At 29.2% G+C, this 7,705-nt stretch overlaps 1 pseudogene; it reads left to right on the forward strand.

Annotated features, from left to right (window-relative positions):
- LOC124369172 overlaps positions 1 to 5,608 on the forward strand; it is a 35,047-nt pseudogene extending 29,439 nt beyond the window's left edge.
- The last annotated feature ends 2,097 nt before the right edge of the window (positions 5,609 to 7,705 follow it).

The following is a 7,705-nucleotide window of genomic DNA, read 5'->3' on the forward strand; positions in this document are numbered from 1 at the left end:
ATCCATTTTCTCATCAAGAGTATTAAGCTATCCATATTTATTTGTGTAGCTGTGTTAAAACTATAAGACTGTACCTACAGACCAAACACATTAATCGTTCATTTTAATGTACTGATTTTTTTTATAGTTATTTTATATCTTTAAACTTATTCAGATTTTTGTTGTTGTAATAATATATCACGATTATTTTGTATGTATCAAAGTGTTTACCTATGTTAACAATATCATTAATTACACATTTTTTTATTTCAGGATGGGTCAAGTGATTTCTTGCCAAAACTTCCGTCTTTATCAAGAACGTTTGGCTCATTGCCTGATAACATAGAAGAGAACCTAGAAGATGCCAAAAGAATTAAGGACCAAATGCAATTAAATTTTTTGCTGATCGGAACTTGTGATGGCAGTTTACATTTGAGTGTATTTGGACTTTTCTCTTGTGGTGTGATGAATATAAACAAGTATATGACAGATAATGAAAAAGATAAGCATACCTCAGTATTGAATGCAGAAATGAGTTGTGATATGAAATCATTGCACTTATTAGTTGCAGTTGATAAAAATAAATTTTATGCAGAAACTGTTAAGGAGGATAGTGTGGTCCCAAAAACAGATGTTGATGTTTCAAATCAAAAGGAAAATTTAGGTGTTGAAACAAAAGTTAATGAAGATAATACTACATCAAATGATTTGAAAGCAGAAGACAGTAAGGGGAAGGAAAATTCTAACAAAACATCTGGTGACGAATGTGAACAGGTTATTGAAAGGGAATTTAAAATAGTTATACTAGATACAAGAGTTTTATCATCCAGATCTCGTGAGCTTCATGCCCTCTCTTTGAAACATGGACATATAATATCTCTACTAGATTACTTATCCCAAACAATGCGTTCTATAATTGAAGCGTGGGAAAACATATATATCTTAGAGATTGAATCAAAACTTTCCAAACATGCAGCATCACTTCCAGAAGGTTCTGTGTCAGCCGATTTCCTAGAATTGTTATTGTTTGGTATGCCTTCAGAATCCCTAGAAAACTTTTTAATGAAAGATTTAAATGATAAAGGCATTAAAAAGCTTGGCCATTCCATTGAACTAAGCCATTCTAATATACAAAAGTTAATATTGAAACATCTTTTATCTGTTGGACAAAGTCTTGCATATCACCTAGCAGAGATGAAGGGAATGGCAAAACTGACAGATCGTTTCAAAGTTTTGGGATTGGAAGAAGAAACTGTAGCAGAAGCTTTTAGTGCAGCTGGAGCTTTTCTGATAAAAGCCACTGAAGTCCAACTTGTCATAGATGAGAGTATGAAGAGGTACAAGGCATTTTTCCGGTGGCTTTATGCTATAATTTTAAGAATAACAGATGATCGAATTCCAGACCTTACAATGTCAGATTTAAACCAACAGGATTTAGAGTTTATTGCAGAATACTTATACAAATTGGATGTTAAAATTGACCAGGATGGAGTGACAAAAAGACACTGTTATTTGGATCATTTGGGCCAATATTTGGTGAACAGTGATCTAACCGTCCCTAGCAATGAAGAGAACGACAACTTATGGCAACGGCTGCTGCAACAGAATCCTTGTCTTCAAGAACACTTTTGTGTTATTAAAAGGTGTAAAAATACATCTCTGCTTCAACAACACGACAGGCTAAAAGAGGCCACAACTAATGTTTTTTAAAACTCCGGAATATGCAATAGGAAACATGTTCCAATTGAAAGAAATTGTTGACATAGGTAAAATTGCTTGTAAGAGGTTATCTATGTGTTTAGTTGATGACAATATGGTTCTTTTAAGTATCATTGAATCAAATTCACCAGACAGCTTTCAGTTGATTCAAATTCCAACAAATGGAAACAAATCAGATGTTAGAATAAAAACTGTGTTATTTAAAACGGAAGATGAAGTTGTAATGAAGTGTTTGGATGTTCAGTTTTATCTTCCTGAAGTCCTATCAGTCCTTTTAGAAGAGAAAGATGAAAATAGAAATGCTGTCATTGTTCAGATGAAGTCCAAGACTATTTATGAGAACACAGAAGACATAATTAATGGCAATTCATTGACAGGTTCTATAGTAACACGTCAAATTCCAGATTTAGTAGCTTCAATTTTTGCTGTTAGTGGAACTCGTAAAGTAGCAATTGTTTTGTCTAAAAGCCGAAGGAAAGTTAGGCTTTTTGAAATGGAAGCTGAAGATGATGATGAAGAAGAAGAAATGGTTCTACTAGAACCTCCAGCAAATTTTGCAGAAGCCCAAAAAGGGTACTACAAACCAATAACTGAAGAAGTAGTTGTTGATGATGAGGAAAACAGCTCCAATTTAGACGATTCCTACAAGTTAGTGTTAGATACCAGCAAAACCTCTTCAGAATGTAATAGCAGTGTAAAATCTTATCTAGAGGAAAGAGGAGAAAACAACTGACATTTTTATTCCTGAGGTTAGTTGTAGATTAATATTAATATACTACATTTGAATTAGGTTGTACGATTTTTAAATGTATCTTCAAAATTAGACTATCCACACTATTGTGGTTTATCTTAAATTAAAATACAGTCTTTCATAATAAGATGAGAGTATTAAGAGGCATGCAGTTTAGTCAATTAGTTTACTGCTAGTGTTATACTTATTTTACACTATAACTTACTTTGAATCTTAAACCTTATTCTTTGCCATAAATTGAAAGAGAGATAATGTGGCATCGTTGTTGTAACAAAATCATTATGAACAAATTGAAGAAGAAGTCCTATTAAAACTTAATATGGAATGAGATCTTAAGAGGAAGTGATACCAGAATTGGTAGGGTTTTTTAGTGGGTGAGATTTCCACTAACCAAGTGCTCTATAGTGAGTGCTAAAAATGTATTAGCAGTTTCACACCAATAAAATAGGTAGGTGAATGTGGTAAGTAGTACTAGAATGGAATTTAGGTTGTAGTTATTATTTGTATATTTGACCTAATTAGACATTGTGTCAGTATTTTTAGAAAATAGAAAAAGGACAATGTAATGATGAAACAGTCTATATAACAAGTATTTATATATTGTTTAGATTTAAACAAAATAAAAGTGTTATAAAATTGGAGTCTAATCTTCAGTTATTTTGTTTTCGGAAATGTGGAACATTGTGTAACCATTTTCCTTTATTTCTGCGGTTGTGACTTATTCAATAATTGTTTTCTTCAAAATTCTTTAGTGAATCAATTAATCATAATAAAGACACATATAATCTTCAAATCTATATTTACTCAGATTTACAGATTCTCGTAAGAAACTATAAATAAAAAAAAAACTTATCAAAATATTCGTCAGACCAAATAAAATGCCTCCCTAATAAATAGAAATTTAACACTATTAACTTTTGTGTTTCTGAATGTAGTAAAATGTTATTAATAAGTCTTAAGTGTAATCATTATTAGCATACATAATAAACTATTAAAAGAATGTCTTCAAACTCACTGCATTTGGCACATTAGAATTGGAATGTTTTATATGTGGGACAAATAGTTACAATTTTGTATAATAAGAATACTGAGATAGAAGGTTACAATACAGTCTATTTATACAATTATAGTTAAACTTACATTTACTCTTATAATTATAATTCCACTTACCTAATTTTAGGTAAGTGATTCAGACAGTGATTCAGTCTATTATCCTATCTTATACCAATAGAATAGATAAAACATCTACAGAAATACAGCAACAACACGTTTCAAAGTAATGAGGACATACCTGTAGTGTGTCAGGTATAGCATGACTGATGGAATACATGGAGGGACACCATCTGTCAAAGAGAGTATGCAACACTACTACCGCAGCTGAGAATTCTTAGCTCGTGGCTTATAGTGTATTGGTCACCTTGTACTGTAGTTTTATTCATATCAGTGTGAATATAATATATAATAATAAAATAAAATAACTTTAAAAATTTAGTACGGACCAATATAGATTCGTGAATCCTCATTTTATGGAAACAGAGACACAAGTTGGTTTAATAGAATAAAATTATACAATTAATTGTATAAATTAATTTAAAATGTTATAAATTAATCGACAGCTTTAGTTTACTGTGACACTCATTAGGTGCATAGTTAAAGTTTTTATTTTATTTTCAACTAATATCTTTAAATTTCTTGTAAGTTTTAATACGAATATCACTTAAAAACTCTTAAATGATAATGCAATTTAACTATCTCAATTTCTTATGTTGTAAATTTACCATTCACAAAAAATACTGATTTACAGGATTTAGTAACAATCAAGGGCATAATCCCTGTTAAATAATCTCCACTCCTCATTGTGGGAGTCCTAATTAGTCTCACAACAGTTTGTGAAATTTTAACAATTTTTTAGGCAAAAAGTAAAACAAAATGATTTAAATTATAATTTGAAAGAATTACATAAAATAGTGGTACATTCTGTATTTACTTTTTTAGTTTCCACGGTAAAATTAACTACATGCCAAAATTAATTGACATACTTATCTGTTTAATGCATGCGTTAATATATAACAGTAGTATATCTTTTTAAGTTAATTCTTTTATTTTTTTTAGGAGGATTGACTGTGATACTGGTTGATGCTGAGCTGAACTGCTGATTATACATTAAAGGTTTGAAGTGCAATGAAAAAAATATCAGTAAAATTAAGAACTTAATATACTCAAATCTAATTCAGTTGAAAGATTTTTCGTTGCTCAAATTGCTTAAAGGTGCACTGTACAAATATGGTTCTTTAGTTATGTCTTCTCTAATGTTGTGCCACTGCATCTAACTGCCCAGTGTTTGTATTAAGTTTACTTCTGTGTTGAACTGGACTCTTTTATGTAAGTTGGATATATTTTTGTCTATACAGTTAACAAATGATATATATTATTTCATGAATTTTTGTAATATTTCATTTTAAATTCACTAGCACTTCACTATTTTGCAAAACAGCTGAATTTATCATAAATTTACATCATTGACCGCATTGGTGATATAAAACAATTTGTTTCATCACAATTAATTATGATCTGTTGTCCTGAGTTTTCTTTGTGAAAAATGATATAGTTATATTTCATTGCCATTAGCTGTTTGTGTGTATAAATGCTATCACTTTCTATTTTAAAGTACTTGATATTTTTAATTGGTTTGATATTCTGTGTAACTTATTTGTATGACAAATATAGTGACGTAGTTATCTGTCTTGTCAGTTCGTCTCATGAGTAGCATTGTATCGTTTTGTTATTGAACATGTCTTTTGCACCACTTTTGCTTTTCATGGTAGTAGTTTTTAACATCTTTTTAATAAGAAATTTTTTAATTTTCAGCTAAATAAATCACGTATACAATGGGTAAGGGTGTCCCTTTGTTCTCTCAAAACTTCAGTATTTAAGCTAGATTAATACTTAGAAAGTATCTATGGTCTCATCATACTTTTGGTTTGGTTAAAACATCCAAACTACTTACAGGATGAATTTTGTTATTTTCAAAGCAATGTTCTATAAATTCATATTTCTATAAGGGTTAATATTTACTTAGAAAATAATGTGTTACCTACAGTGAAGAGTTGAAGAAATATGTAGAAACTTGTATAAACCAAATAAACAAAGATTATTTCATTTTTTGTTTTCTTACTGTGTCCTATCTGTATCATGTACATTATTTTTATAAGAATTAGTGCTGGTTTGTAACCCTAAAGTAAACTAGCATTTTATCATGATAATGAATCATAAAATGAAACGTAATTAATTAGTTCATAACAAATATACACTAAACACCATTACAAGACAGGGCATTATCATTAATATAAGACATTCCATTAAAAATGTTGTTGCACTAAAAGGCTGTATTATTGCGTGAATTATATGAACTTAGATTTTCTTGTGACGTAGTTTTTTGAAAAGCTGAAAATTTGTGATTAAGTACTTTAACTACCTAATTGACTGTGTACATTTAACATTTAAACAAAAGTACTAGTGCTTATTGTGCATATAAGATCTTTCTATAAGGTGGTAGGATAAATTGTTGGGGTGAAGATTTCCATAAATTCCTTCAGTGGTGCTTTAGTAAGTTTACTTTTCATGATATGGTTCCAGTTGATTTCTATGTCAGAGGCCATGTGGAATTTGTCATAGAACTATGAGACATAGATTGAATGTCACCAATGTGCGATAAATATCATCCAACTATGTTCTGTTGAAAAAGACAGCGGAACATTATATTTTCCATTTTTGTATTTTGTTACAAAATTAAGCAAATTAGTACAAACATTTATGTTTCATCTTATGCCTTGGAAACTTGGTGAATGTCTTTATGAGTTTTGTTCTGATCACTCTGATTTTCTTCTACTACATAATGAAAATAAACAAGAGTGATAATTATGGTTACAGTGTAGTGTTTGATAAATAAACCGATTTAAAAAATGTGAAATAATTTAATTGTATTTTTATTACAATTAAGAAATATGTATGTTCTTTATGTTTAATCTTAAAAATTTATTTTCACACAGTAACAATATTTTTAGTTTTCATTCTTTTATGAATCAAACTTACAAATTAATCATAATAAAAGATATTAAAAGGCAATAAAATATGTTTAATTGAATTCCTAATGAGTAAAAATATTTATCAGAATTTTTTATTACAGTTTTTATAAATTAAATCATTGTATTAAAAAAAAATTCAGCAATGCAAATCATATGAAAGGCTATTGATCATTTGAGAAGTGCAATAATTGAAAACGATATTAATTTTTGGTGCGGTATAAACAGCTAGTGTCAAAGAAACATGATTAACACTCATAAAACAAATTTATAAACAAGAATTATTATAATTATATATGTTTATTAAAATTCATGAAACCACACAACCAATTTTGTTTCGGAATAATACAATTAAATATATAACAATGTATATTGATTTTTAACTACCTTCGTATTGATTTTGAATCATTAAGCTTAATTTTCTAAAATTTGGTTGCTTTAAAATTTTATCATAAAATTAAGTAGTAAAAGAAAAGTAGTTGTTGTATTGAAAACATGTCTGTTCAAAGTAAAAACCCGGACAAAGTTAAAACAGCGAACATTGAAAGAGATATAACAAATCATTATGGAATTTATATTGAACTTGATTTCCAAACAAGTCCATTAAAAAATCTAATCTTCCCTCGAAATATATTGACAATAAACTGCTTAGTAATTATATTATGAACTGTAGATCTTTATTATAAGGTTAAGTTTTTTTCACTATATAAACTCTTGCTTGGAAAAGTCAAAGAAAACTTCAATTTTGTCTCCTCGAGTGAAACCTTTGAAGCCATGGATTACAGTTGACCTAGTACGATCTGTAAGGAAGAAGGATAAGCTCCATAAACTTCTAAAAAAACAACTATTTGATGTACAATTAAACTATGTTTACAGAAGATATAGAAACATACATAACAGGGTAATAAAAAATTGTAAATTACAGTACTTCAAAAATGAATTTTAAAAATCCAAAAATTAACAAACTGGCAGGAGAGCAATAAAAAAAAAGCTTTTCCACTTGAAAAATTTCTTGCAAACCGAAATAGATGGCCGGCAGTGATCTGAGATTGAAAGTGGTGGACGAATTTAACAAACGCTTTGTAAATGTAGGAAAGGCAAATACTCTATACTCGAGCGGTTCACATGTCCTTGTAAAAACTCAGTTTCATTGGAATAAAAAAATGACACCTTA

Source organism: Homalodisca vitripennis, chromosome X (genome assembly GCF_021130785.1).
Source record: "Homalodisca vitripennis isolate AUS2020 chromosome X, UT_GWSS_2.1, whole genome shotgun sequence".
Lineage (NCBI taxonomy): Eukaryota > Metazoa > Arthropoda > Insecta > Hemiptera > Cicadellidae > Homalodisca > Homalodisca vitripennis.